The sequence below is a fragment of the Macrobrachium nipponense genome, chromosome 28 (genome assembly GCF_015104395.2).
Source record: "Macrobrachium nipponense isolate FS-2020 chromosome 28, ASM1510439v2, whole genome shotgun sequence".
In the NCBI taxonomy this organism is placed as follows: Eukaryota; Metazoa; Arthropoda; class Malacostraca; order Decapoda; family Palaemonidae; genus Macrobrachium; species Macrobrachium nipponense.
The window spans coordinates 46547153-46562152 of NC_087217.1; the positions used below are offsets into that span (position 1 = coordinate 46547153).

General features: G+C 35.9%; 1 pseudogene; it reads left to right on the forward strand.

Annotated features, from left to right (window-relative positions):
* LOC135201174 (hemicentin-1-like) overlaps positions 1–12181 on the forward strand; it is a 29114-nt pseudogene extending 16933 nt beyond the window's left edge.
* Positions 12182–15000: the final 2819 nt, after the last annotated feature.

The window sequence follows — 15000 nt, forward strand, 5'->3', positions numbered from 1 at the left end:
AATTACACACTATATATATTATATAATAGATATATATATATATATCATATATATATAGATATATAACATACATACATACACCGACTTCCGCCACGCATACAAAACGCCACGGAATTACGGGCAATTGGTTACATCCAGCGTGCATAAATCAATAAACGTGCGGGTGAATATTAATATTTGTTTTGAGAGAGAGATATGAATACGTTAAAATCTTTTGGATTAGGAGGACAGGCTGTGTGAAAGTTAATTTTCAATTTCTGTCATTCAGGTGTTACAATGTTGCTTTTTTTAAATGGAGATTGAAAAAAATGGAAATATATGAATGAGGAAAAAATGCAGATTTATGAATGATGGAAAAAATGAAAATTAATGAATGAGAATAAAATGAAAATTGATGGATGAGGAAATATGAAAATATATGATTGAAGGGAAAAATGGAAATTGATGTATGAGAGGAAAATATGAAAATTTATGAATGAGGAAATAAGGAAATATATGAAAATGAAGGAAGGAATTAAAATTGATGAATGAGAAAAAAGGGAAGATTTATGAATGAGGATAACATTACAATATGTGAATGAGGGGAAAAATGTAAATTTGTGAATGAAGAAAAAATGAAAATTGATGAATGAGGAAAATATGAAAATATATGAATATGGGAAAAAATTTGAATTGATGAGTGAGGAGGAACATTAAAATATATGAATGATGGGAAAAAAATGTAATGAAGGGGAAAATCTAAAATACAAGAATGAAGAGAATTGAAATGTATGAATGAAAAGATGGGGAAAAATGGAAAAAAAAATAATTCAGAGCTGATGATTTTTTATGCAAAAACAATCTTCATCCCGAGATGATTTTCCCCAAAAGTTAACCATCTAAAGAACGCCACCTCATGCATCTATCCGACAGGTTTCATCAAATTTCGCTCAACAGTTCTTGAGATATGTCGCGAAAAACGATGGCTATTGCAATCCACTGAGAGTTATCTCTTTTGCCGTTTTTCAGGGGCATCCCCACCAATCAGCATGAGGAACACCAAGGTCTTCATCGCCAATAATACAGCCTCTACAAAAGAAGGTATGAATTTATTTTTCTTATTTCTGAGTTTTTATTCTAAATTAATTTATTTCTCAGCGTTATTATTATTATTATTATTATTATTATTATTATTATTATTATTATTATTATTATTATTATTATTATTATCATTATTAATGGAAAAGTAAATCCACAATCATATGTCTGTTTGATCTTGCTATATAGAATACAAAGCAGACAAACAGACATATTATTGTGGATTTACTTTTCCATTTTATTGACTCACGTGATTATGAGTTTTCTTTGGATTATTATTATTATTATTATTATTATTATTATTATTATTATTAAGGAAATTTGTCAATTTTCTTATTACCACTCCTAATAATAACATTATCACTATGATTACTACAGTATTAATATTAACATAACTTACAGCGTTAAGCATACAGCTATTTTTAAACGGCTTACCTCATCCCTACGGACTGCTATATTATGAACAAGAGACCATGCTGGCATAAGGCCAGCTTAATCAATAACAACAGCATCATCCAATAAGCGTCTGTTATGGTATGGTATGGGTATTGCCAGCCCAAACCATCTGGCCATGAAAATGCATCTTTTGCAAAAAAAAAAAAAAAAAAAAAAAAGCTATTTTCCTTTCGAACAGCTATCCTATTTTGTACATCTCTATGACCGAGATGTCCCCAAAGAAAAACTAGGCTTTCATTTTGAGACCAACTTTTTTTCCTTTCTTTTTTAAGAGCACAATTTAACCAAAGTCCTAAGACCAGATAATAGGAAAATGGATGAACTGAAACTAACAACAGACTCTAACTTCTTGGTGTAAGCGGCAGTTTGTGTTGATGAAGCCTTTTTATTAACAACACTGGTGACTTAAGATTAAAACCAGCTAACGAAATCGGACACAAACTGTCGCCTGGAATAATCTGTAACTACATAATATTGTCTCCATACTAAGGACAGAGTTTTTATTCTGATTTCATTAAAATACTATTGTTCAATTTTACAACCTTCGCTCAGAATGTGAAATAAAATTTGCAATGTCCTGTTTACTAAAGTAGATTCACATCAACCGCGCATGTTATGTCTAGGCCAGTCCATTACGACGCTCCTGATTGGCTGTTGATAAGCCAATGACAGGGCTAGAAACTCTCAGTGTCTCTCGAGAGTTCACATAGGCAGGATGTATGTACCACCTCTTTTGAAAGACCTATCCCTCAGGAGAGGTGGAATATACATCCTGCCTTTGTGAACTCTCGAGAGAGACTGAGAGTTTCCAGCCCTGTGACTGGCTTATCAACAGCCAATCAGGAGCGTCGTAAGGGACTGACCTAGACATCAAATGCACGGGTGATGTAAATCTACTATAATATACGTAGTTCACACTACCATGAAGCTTCTGTTACACATAGTTTTGAAAGGAATGACTTAATTACCCGCACAGAGGTTGCAAACTTTAATAAGTGTTCGAAGTAAAAGACATGTCGTATAAAATGGAAAACTTGTCCGCAAAATAGTTACAGGTAATGCTGACCTAACTCTATTTATTTAATGAGGTCAATATGAAAATGCTTAAAGAATCAATCCCACTCTTACGTAGAAGTATTAGGAGAAATATGAATAGAGGCTATTATCTAAATTGAAGATAATTAACCAAAAATAAAATACTAAAACAGAAAACATTTTGATTGTGAATATACACGTCATACTTGTTTTTGTTTATACAAATATTGACCCATATTCATAAACACTCCCACGACAAGCAGCCCCACTCAAAAGACAGGCGGACCAAAACCTGACAAACCTTGTGAGGGAACGCCCGACGAATTCCTTCTAGTATAGTATATGGCCTTCGGCGGCGTCGGTAGAGGGAGTTTCAGAGTATGGCCAAAAGCAAGTCTCACGAGGACGGGGGGAGTTTCAGAGTATGGCTAGAGCAGAGAGGTCTTATCAGGGACGCTCAAATGCCGCAGAGGGAGAGAGATAAAGAAAGGGGCCCTCCTGCAGCAACAGGCCGCACGCAGGGGCGGAAGAAGGCCGCATTGCAGGTCCAACAAGAGATTTTGCTTTGAAAGGCCTGACGACGCCGAGAGAGAGTGAGAGAGAGAGAGAGAGAGAGAGAGAGAGGGGGGGGGGGGGGGGGGTTAGGTAGGGAGGCGCCAGACAGACAGACAGAAGAAGGGGAGGCAGACAGAGAGACAGTAGATAGAGAGAGAGAGAGAGTGGTGGGGGGACCAGACAAACAGACAGACAGTAGACAGACAGACAGACAGACAGACAGACATACAGGAGAGAGAGAGAGAGAGAGAGAGAGCGAGAGCGAGAGAGACACACAGACCGACAGACATACAGTAGACAGACAGACAGACAGCAGAGAGAGAGAGAGAGAGAGAGAGAGAGAGAGAGAGAGAGAGAAAGTTGGGATCAGACAAACAGACAGACAGTAGACAGAGAGACAGACAGACAGAGACAGAGACAGAGACAGAGATGGGGTGGGCACCAGAGAGAGAGAGAAAGAGAGAGAGAGAGAAAGAGAGAGAGAGAGAGAGACGAGACCCTTCACTTGTAATCTCGGGTTACAAAAGGGGAGAAATATGCTATTCCGGCGGCAACGTTTTTTTTTATTTATTATTTCCTCTCTTTTTCTTTTTGGCCGGTTGTTTAAACGGACGCGATCAAACAAAACATCCGGGTATTCTCCGGAGGAAATCGCCTTTGTTCGACCGTTTCCTCCTTCTCCTTCTGCGTGTGTCTGTGTGTGTGTGTGTGTATAGCCCCTTCAGGCCGCTGCAGAAGATGGGGAGTTATTTATATCACAGTAGATTTTTTGTATGTACATTGTCTGTCGTTGTTAATTTGCAGTTGTTTTTTTGGTCATTTTCTGTCGCATATTTCTTCCGAGTGAACTCTCTCTCTCTCTCTCTCTCTCTCTCTCTCAGGACCTTTACTGAATGATAAACGGGTAATTATGCCAAGTATCTGAATGAGGCAGAATCCAGTACTAATGAATGAAACGAATGAAATAGAGTCATTCCTAAATATGATCAGTTTCCTGACAACCTCAATTGGAAGTCTACATCAGTCAGTCACTTTCATAAATTTGGGATGAATGAAAGCTGCACGAATAGCTTTAATCTCACGCGTTAAAAGGCTACAGCAACAACACGCGTCTGTCATAGTAGATTCACATCAACCGTGCATTTGATGTCTAGCCAGACTCTTACGATGCTCCTAATTGGCTGTTGATAAGCCAATCACAGGACTGGAAACTCTCATTCTCTCGAGAGAGTTCACATGGGTAGGATCTATGTTCCACTTCTCCTGAGGGATACGTCTTTCAAAAGTATCCCTCAAGAGAGGTGGAACATACATCTTCCCTATGTGAACTCTCTCTCGAGACAGAGTTTCCAGCCCTGTGATTGGCTTATCAAAAGCCAATCAGGAGTGTCGTAAGGAATTGGCTTAGACATCAAATGCACGGTTGATGTGACTCTACTATAGTAACAAAGGGGTTGATGTTTTTATTGCATTGTTTGAACATTTTTTTCAACGTTACTCTGCAACTGCATATCCTGCCCGTCAGTGGACGTAACGTCCATCTCTGAGAGTCCATCAGAGAACTTCAAAACCGACTTTTGTCTTAAATCACTTCTGCCTTTTTGGAATTCCAGAGACGATAACTTCCAGCGATATATATCTGGCCCAAGTTTATATTTCCGAGCTGTGTAATAGTTTTTCTCTCACCCTCTACCATATCCCCCCACCCCAACCAATTCCCTTCCCCCACTGTCAGAATGACGCACTGGGCCCATTTCAAAAGTTTCTGAAAGACGTTTGATGTTGGTGGACCTTATTTGAATGTTGCTGCTTTGCCCTTTCCTGCTGTGTCTTAAATCTGTCTTTTTCCAGCAGCCAACAAACGGTTTTCCTTCGGTTCTCTTTCTAAGTTTTTTTTTGGGGGGAAGCCCTGAATAGAATAAGTGCATTCCTCTGCATTCCTCTGCTTTCCTTTTTTTCATTTTTTATTTTTTCATTCCTCTTTATCATTGCTTTTCCTTTTTTTTGAGGACTGAATATAATAAGTGCATTCCTCTCCACTCCTCGTCCTTCCTTTTTTTTATCTTTATTTCTTCATTCCTCTTTATTTTTTTTTCTTCTTTCAGGCCTAAATAGAATAAGTGTTTTCCTCTCCTTCATTCCTCGTCCTTTCTTTTATTCTTTGTTTTTATTTTTATTTATTCATTCCTCTTTAATTTTTTTTCTATCCAGGTCTGAATAGAATACGTACATTCCTCTTTCTTCCTTTTTTCTGTTTTCATTTTTATTCTTTCATTCCTATTTACCTTTTTGCTCTTTCCAGGCCTGAATAGAATAAGCGCATTCCTCGCCTTTATTCCTCGTCCTTCCTTTTTTCTTTTATCTATTCTTATTACTTAATTCTAGCATGCGCCACGTGTACGCTGGAGGTTGGATCACTCCTTGTCTTTATACACTGTTATTTTCCATTGATGGAAAAGCAAATATATAAAGATAATTAAGAAAATGAGATGATTTTGTTATGTTACTGATGGAAAAACTTCACGTAAAGAGAAGAGGAGACTAACATGAAGAAAAGGCGTGATCAAACCTCCAGCTTACTCGAGGCTCTTGCTGAAATCTACCGACGAATAGAGCGTTGTGTCACCAACGAAAACTAAAATAAATATGCTATATTTTGTTAGAAATAATTTTCTCTGTACTGTTTAACATGAATATTATTTATTTTTTACACTTTCATTTGAATAAAGAAATCATAAATATCCTATCCTAAAATTCCCTTTTCAGACCTTTTCAGGCTTTTCCATAGGGCTTTCCTACCCCCCAAGAACAGCAAGAACAACAGCAATAACAAGAACAGCAACAACAAAGTAGTTTGTAGGCTTACTCCCAGAGTAATAAAAAAGTATTGCATGTCAGTGAATGAAGAATAAATTATTCCTCACATCAGTCAGCAAACTAATGGTACTCCCTCCTCCCCCCCCGACCATTTAATTTAAACAACACCCACCCCCATGTGAAAAATATCTATATATCATCCGTAGAAAAAAACGTTAATATCATAACATTCAAGTCAAGAACGCTTATATTCACTAGTATATTTCTTCTAATAATATTTTCAAGGTTTTCAATTATACTGATAATAATTATTTTTGCTGAGTAACCTCTACTATATTCCTTTACTCATTCACTCATTCACTCACTCACCTCTCGAACCTCATCGTGACCCAATGCCGCTCACACCAAACTCATAAGGTCTGCCACAAGTTTTTCTTAACCCTGATTTTAGTGTGGGGTTGCGTGCCCCAAGAGGAACTGATGTTCATGGTAGAAGTTTGTCGAACCAATTGGTTTCTGAATTTCCCTGATCGAGAGAGAGAGAGAGAGAGAGAGAGAGAGAGAGAGAGAGGTTTATAACCTATGGATCTACATATTTTTCCTGGAATATTTCAATTCTGCGTTTTTCTTTCACGGTCATATTTCTCATAAATAAATAAACAAATAAATAAAAAGATCTGATAAATAAAAACATTTGACTCTAGCATTTTTATAGACTTTCTTTGTGGCGTCATATATTTTTCCGGAGGTTTTTCAATTCTGCATTTTCCTCTTACAGTCACAATTCTCAAAATAAACGAACAAATAAATAAACAGATTATACATACACACACACACACACACACACACACACACACACACACACATATATATATTATATATATATATATATATATATATATATATATATATATAATAAGGATAATTGAAAGCGTTTGCGTCTTGCACGGCTGGAATCTATATATATAATATTATATATATATATTATATATATATATATATATATATATATATATATGAAGGTCACTTAATATTGCAGTTCATGATCATTAGAAACTTTAATTTCACTGAGAGAGAGAGAGAGAGAGAGAGAGAGAGAGAGAGAGAGAGAGAGAGAGAGAGAGCGTTACTAATGAGGACCCATCCGCCATTTATAGGGTTAACAAAGTCAGCGAGCACGCTTGGGACGAGAGTATCGAAACGTGAGCTTCTGAAAAGTGGAATCAACTAACCATAAATTGGTAGGCCACGGAGGCCTGCTCGAAGGTCACTAATGAGAAGAAAGAAAAAAAAGGGAAAGAGAATAGAAGAGATACCTGAATGGTGATACTCGACGAAGAAGAATGGGGAGGGGAAGGGAGGGGAAGGGGGTGTTTGAAAGGCCAAGACCATATGCTGCTCATTAGTACAGGAATCGAATGAAGCACTAAGACTCCAGGATGAATTTTGTATGGATCCTCGAATTGAACATATTGTTATATATATACATACATACACATGCATATATATATATATATATATATATATATATATATATATATATATATATATATATATATATATATATGCATTAAGCTACAAATGTCCTTTAATATCCAATTCGATGTACCTCGGAATTAATACATTTTCATATATGTTAACCAAAGGGGAATTTCTTAGTTGGTAATAATTTCGTCCTCTCGTGGGTTCGAACCAGCGCCCAGCGGACTGAGGAGAAACCAGGACTTCAGTGACGTCATCGATTATCGACTCGGCCAACAAGCCGGTAACATCACTGAAGTCCAGATTTCTCCTCTGTCTATCCACTGGGGGCTGGTTCGAACCCACGAGAGGACGAAATTACTATCAATTAAGAAACTCCCCTTCGGTTAACATATATGAAAATATATTAAGTCCGAGGTAGAGTGAATTGGATATTAAAGGACATTTTGTAGGTTAATGCATGTATGTGAATCACGGTGATGTGATAAAAAATCGCATGTATGTATATAATTCAATATACATACATGTGACTGGTAAAAATGTTCTGTTACAACACAATTAATCTAATAAAAGGAGCCCATAAAAACGCCAAAATAGAGAAAGAAAGTACTATACTTCAGAGACTGCTGTCTCTCTTTTCATTACCTACCTGAAGAGACACACAGCAGTCTCTGAAATATGTAGTACTTTCTTTCTTTGTTTTGGCATTTTTTAATGGGGTCCTTTGATTAGATACATACATGTATACACATACATAACACCTACATAATATATAGAAAGAAAGTACTATATTTCAGGGACGGCAGTCTCTCCCTTCACTACTTACCTGAAGAGAGAGACAGCAGTCTCTGAAAAATATAGTACTTTCTTTCTATATTTTGGAGTCTGTATGGGCTCCTCTTATTAGACACATATATATACACATACATAAATATACATTTATCTAAAAACCACCCACGTCCCTTCTCCTAATCTCTTCTTCCTCAGGCGACCTGAGAGTGCAGATCAAGGGAGCGAGAGAAATCTTCATGGAGGAAGGGTCATCTCTCACCCTGACCTGCTTAGTGACATCTTTATACGGGCCCCCGACGCTCATCTATTGGTACCACGACACCCAGCTCATGGACTACAATTCCCCCAGGGGCGGCATCAAGATGCAAGTACGGCTGACCGGACTTTTTTTTTGTTTGGTTGTAGTTTTTTTATCCTCTCTCTCTCTCTCTCTCTCTCTCTCTCTCTCTCTCTCTCTCTCGCTCTCTCTCTCCTTTTTCCAAATTGTATTTGTTTTCCATTTTTAATATAAATATTACATATCTGAATATCTCTCTCTCTCTCTCTCTCCTTTTTTATTTATTTTCCAATTTAATATGAATACTATACACCTGAAACTCTATCTCTCTCTCTCTCCTCTTTTCTTTTATTTTTTATTTTCTCTTTTAATAAGAATATTTCATACCTGAATATCTCTCTCTCTCTCTCTCTCTCTCTCTCTCTCTCTCTCTACCTCTCCTTTTTTATTTATTTTCCCTTTTAATAAAAATACTATACACCTGAATCTCTCTCTCTCTCTCTCTCTCTCTCTCTCTCTCTCTCTCTCCTCCTCTTTTATTTTTATCCTCTTTCTTTTCTTTTTATTTTCTCTTTTCATAACAATATTACATACATGAATATCTCTCTCTCTTTCTCCCCCTATCCTTTTTTATTTATTTTCCCCTTCAATAAGAATATTACATGTCTGAATATCTCTCTCTCTCTCTCTCTCTCTCTCTCTCTCTCTCTCTGTGTGTGTCTTTTTATTCATTTTCCCTTTCAATAAGCATATTACATACTTGAATATCCCCTCTCTCTCTCTCTCTTTTTTTATTAATTTTCCCTTTCAATATGTATGTATATTACATACTTGAATCTCTCTCTCTCTTCTTTTCACGATTATTCTAGAATTTTTGTTTATTTTACTTCTCATTGTAATTCATCTATTTCCACCCATTCTCTTGCGCGAAAAAAATAACAAATTCACAAGTTACAACTCAGTAGATAATTAGGAATCCTTATCTCTTTTTCCCCTCGTGTAGATGGACCACGAGAGAGGGGAGACGACCAGCCGCCTGACGGTACGAAACGTCCGGACGGAGGACTCCGGGATGTATTCGTGCGTCCCCTCGGGATCCCATCCAGCTACTGTCCGGGTGCACATTCACGAAGGTGGGTGCCTTTAGATGAGAGGTAGACGGGATTAATGTTAATATTTCTCTAGATTAGGTTTATTTTTGCACTTATTTTTGAATTATTATATATATAGATATATATATATATATATATATATATATATATATATATATATATATACAGTCAGTCCCCGGGTTACGGCAGGGGTTCTGTTCCCGGCAGGGCGCCATAAGCCGAAAATTGCCCTTACCCCGAATCATCATAATTATAATGGGAGTAAAACAGCAACCACACTGTAGGTCTGGGTTACAGTGCTGAGTCCTGGTTACAGCACTGCAAGTTCTGGGTTACAGTGCTGTACGTCAAGTTACGGCACTGTAAAGCAGGTTAAGAGCGCCATGAGGCAAGCACCTTAAGTCCGGAACAACTTAACTCAACTTGATGTAACCCGGGGGGGATTGATTGCTGTATGTATATATATATATATATATATATATATATATATATATATATATATACATATATATATATATATATATATATGACTATCACTTTTGTTAATATTATTATTAATACACTTTTTATTATGAAACTTTCAAACAATCTACATGATCAAGACGGACAATCTCAGCAAGCAGCCTAATTTGTCTTCATTTCCCATCTGACAGAAAACTCAACATTCTGCCACTTGATCAGACATATCTCTTGGTCCATTACGATAAATGAAATGGCTATGACAAGGCAATTTAAATTATGGAATAAGATAAATAATCGGAAAAATGATGTCGGTTCTTTCATTATATTATACTGCGTGCTGTCTGAAACATGTGCCTGTAGATCTGCAAGCACTTATTTCTGTAGATCTACAAGCATTTATTTCTGTAGATCCACCAGCATTTATATTTCTGTAGATCTACAAGCATTTATTTCTGTAGATCCACCAGCATTTATATTTCTGTAGATCTACAAGCATTCATTTCTGTAGGTCCACAAGCATTTGTTTCTGTAGATCTACAAGCATTCATTTCTGTAGGTCCACAAGCATTTGTTTCTGTAGATCTACAAGCATTTATTCTGTAGATCTACAATCATTTATGTTTGCTGGATAGTTTCCATAACATCTGCTACGTCATATACCTGCATAGGACGTCTTTTCCACTGCATCCAAGACACTCCCCACCTTCGTGCACTTTAGGCCCTCCTGAATATGAAAGCCCCTGGTGGGGGATATATTTCCCTCTCCAAAAAGCAGAAATCGTGTGGATCTGCTCTCTCTTCCTGATTCGCCAAGGGTCATGAAATAGCTTGTTATTATTATTATTATTATTATTATTATTATTATTATTATTATTATTATTATTATTATTATTATTATTATTATTATTATATTATTAAATTGTGTAACCAGTATGGTGATTTTCCCTTTCCACCCCTTTCTTCCTTTTCCCTTTTCACCTCCTTTTTCATTTTCTCTGTTCACTATTTTCTCATTTTGTATTTTCCAATTTTAAACTAGCATTTCCCCATCTCCCTTTCCACGTTTTTTTGGCAATTTCCCATTATAAGTTTTTTTTCTTTCTTTTTTAACTTTACCGCCCTTCTGCACTTTCTAAAATATTGCCTTTTCACCTTCCTTTTTAATTTTGCCTTTTCACTTCCTATTTAATTTTCCCTTTCCATTTTTTTTCTCCCTTTGAACTCTTTTTAATTTACCTCTCATTTTTTTATTTATTTTCATCTTTTCCTTCCTTTTTCCAACCCCCTTTTGTTTTTTCCCTTTTCACCTCCTTTTCAATGTTCCCCTCTCAATTTTTTTAATTCTCCTTTTCACTTTTATTTTTCTTATTTTTAAAATTCCTCACCTCCTTTTTAATTTTCCCTTTTCAAGTTTTTCTCATTTTCTCCTTTGCACCTCCTTTTGAATTTTCCCTCCTCAATTTTTTGTTATACACATTTCCACTCGTTTTCTTTCCCCTCCTTTCCACCATTTTCTTCATTTTCCCTTTTCACCTCCTCTTTAATTCTCCATTTTCACTTTTTTCGTTCCCTTTCCAACCTTTTCTTCATTTTCCTTTTCCCCTCCTTTATAATTTTCCCTTTCCACTTTTTTTTTATTTTCTTTCCCTTTTTTTTATTTTCATTTTTTTTCTTTTTTTTCGTTTTTTTTCGTTCCCTTTACAACCTTTTCTTCATTTTCCTTTTCCCCTCCTTTTTGCTTTTCCCTTTTTATTTTTCTTAATTCTCCCTTTCACTCTTCTTCAATTCTCCCTCCTCAGGTGAGAACAAAGCAGCCGTCCAACAGGGGGGACTGGACGAGGCCAGCTCCTCGTCGTCGTCGTCGTCCAGCCAGCGGGGGGCGGGGGGCGGGGGGGCCGAGGGGCCAGCAGCTCGGTCCAGCAGCCTCGCTCTTACTAGCTTTCCTGGTGTGTGCGTGTGTCTGTTCGTTTCTATGCTCCCCCAACCTCCCCACCTACAGTCTGGCCCTGGTTTCTGACTGAGATGAGTCAGAATAAGTTTTTTTTCTTTTTTTTTTTTAATGTATTCCTAGAGGTTTGAAGGGTTATTTTTAAGTGTGATCAAGGGACAGGTTTTCATTTTTGTATGTATGTGTGTATGTGTGTATGTATGCATTATGTAAGCATATATATTATACATATAAATATATATATATATATATATATAGATATATAGATGTATATATATATATGTATATATATATGTATATATATATATATATATATATATATATAATTTATATGTATATATATATGTATGTATATATATAACTAATATATATATACATATATATATTTATATATATTAGAAATATATATAATAGTTATTATATATATATATATATACATATATATGTATATATATATATATAGATATATATATAGATATAGATATAATATATATCATATATATATATATATATATATATATATATATATATATTTATATATAATATTCAATATAGATATATATATAGATATATTCATATATATATATATATATATATAATATATAATATATATATATATATATATATATATATATATTTATATATATTCTATATATAAAATATATATATATATATATATATTATATATATATATATATGTCTAATGGCTTGATTATGTACTTCGTGTTGTAATATTAAGGTGTTTCATGTTTTTCCCGTGGGTCCGTGGTTGTGCCAGTGTTTTATTTTATTTGTTTGTTTTGTTTTGTCACGTTACATAATAAATATTACGAAGAGTCGTTTTTTATTATTTTATTTTTTTGTCAATCAGTCACATAAAATGCACTGGTAACAGGTCTAGGTTGAGTTTGTGAATTTGTCAAATATTTAGCTACTGTATCTTTTTGAGAAACACACACACACACACACACACACACACACACACACACATATATATATATATATATATATATATATATATATATTATAGAGTTATATATATATGTAATAGATATATATATATAGATATATATATATAAAAATCACCACACTTCACAACATCACATTCTTATTCCGTTTTAATACAGCAGGAAGTGGCCAATTCGGACTGGCAACCTTTTGTCCGTAACTCGCCCAGTTCAGTACTAAACAAATTCAACGGAAGACCTGTTTGTTCTCAGGTGATATGTGAGCGAGTCCTAAAACATGCAGCAATGAAAGTGCTTAAGAATAATGATAAAAATTTTATGTCCTACAAGAAAATTTAATTACATCGAAGGATATAATTTTGTCTTTTAAAAAGGACCACAACTAATCACAATGGGTTCCTTTATGGAACTGATAAAATCTAATTTTTTTTTCATAATAGCACTATTTAAATTCCGTTATTCTTCTGTTAACAGAATAAAAGTGTATGTAGTCCTAACATTTTGATTCGTGTCCTTTTGAATAAAAAGAAATACCCAGTTTTTTTTTATTTACCTTTTATCGAATAATTCATGATCTCATACTGCATTTTGATTCATCAATACTGAAAGTTTTTTATTCGTTAAATGCAAAATATAATTGAGGTCCTGTCACTTTCCTTCTGCCAATATTACCGTGGCATGATACCCGCTAAGAATATCAAATTCTGGTCATTCCTTGAGCCCCAGCGAATACTATTGTACACCGGAGAATGTGTCTTAGAGAACTACAAAACCATTGAAATACATGAAATAACAACCAAAATTGCAATGAGAAAGCTACTCCTTTTACTGTCCCTTCTATAATTCACGAAAAAATCTCTCGTCCATTTCGGAGGGAAGTGGACGCTGTGATTATAAGACAGAAGGGCGAGTTTCCAATCCTTTGATACAGAGCTGTACCGAGTTGCCATTTGGCTTAATATCCACAAGCCCCGCTGTACTGAGTCGCCATTTGGCTCAATATTCACGAGAACTCCCGAAATAATAAAGTATCGAGAGAGTTCCAGACGAGAACGACCGTTAAGAACGACGCGGAATGCAGAAGAACAGCAATAAAAGAAATAAGACAAGAGATTAGAATTAGCGAAAAAAGTCGACAATATACATCGAAACTGCAGAGAAGTGCAGGAACGGAAGACGGATGGAAAGCAGATTACTGTGAAACAGAGCGCGGGAGAAATGGCGCACTTTCGCTTTTGATTTGAGGGAAATCTTCAGGGATTATTTTCTTTGTTTTGCAGAGCGAGATGGAATCTGTGAATGCAGAGGGGAGGTGGGAAAAACAACCCTCTCCCCTTTGATTTAGGGAGGGGAAGGGAGATTTCTCTCCCGATGGAGTTACTCGTTTTAAATGTTACGCGGACTTGGAGTAGTACTTACCATTATCACATCAACCATGTATCTGATGTCTAGGCCAGTCCCTTACGACGCTCCTGATTGGCTGTTGATAAGCCAATCACAGGGCTGGAAACTCTCAGTCTCTCGAGAGAGTTCATATAGGGATACGTCTTTCAAAAGCATCCCCCAGGAGAGGTGGAACATACATCCCGCTTATGTGAACTCTTTCGAGAGACTGAGTTTCCAGCCCTGTGACTGGCTTATCAACAGCCAATCAAGAGCGTCGTAAGTGACTGGCCTAACGTCAAATGCTCGGTTGATGTCAATCTACTATAGTATTATTGAAAATAAATTCCTATGGAAAATACAACAGATAGAATATACACAATTTAGGTCGAAGGCCAAGCGCCGGGACCTACGAGGTCATTCAGCGCTGAAAGGGACATTGAGAGTAGAAGGTTTGAAAGGTATAACAGGAGGAAAACCTCGCTGTTGAACTATAAAACAATTGTGAGAAAAGGGTAGAAAGCAAGATGGAAGAAAGAATCCGAATGGAGATACAGTAAAAATGAATGAAAGGGGTTGCAGCCACGGGCCGAAGGGACGCTTCAAAGAACCTTAATGGGCCGAAGGGACGCTTCA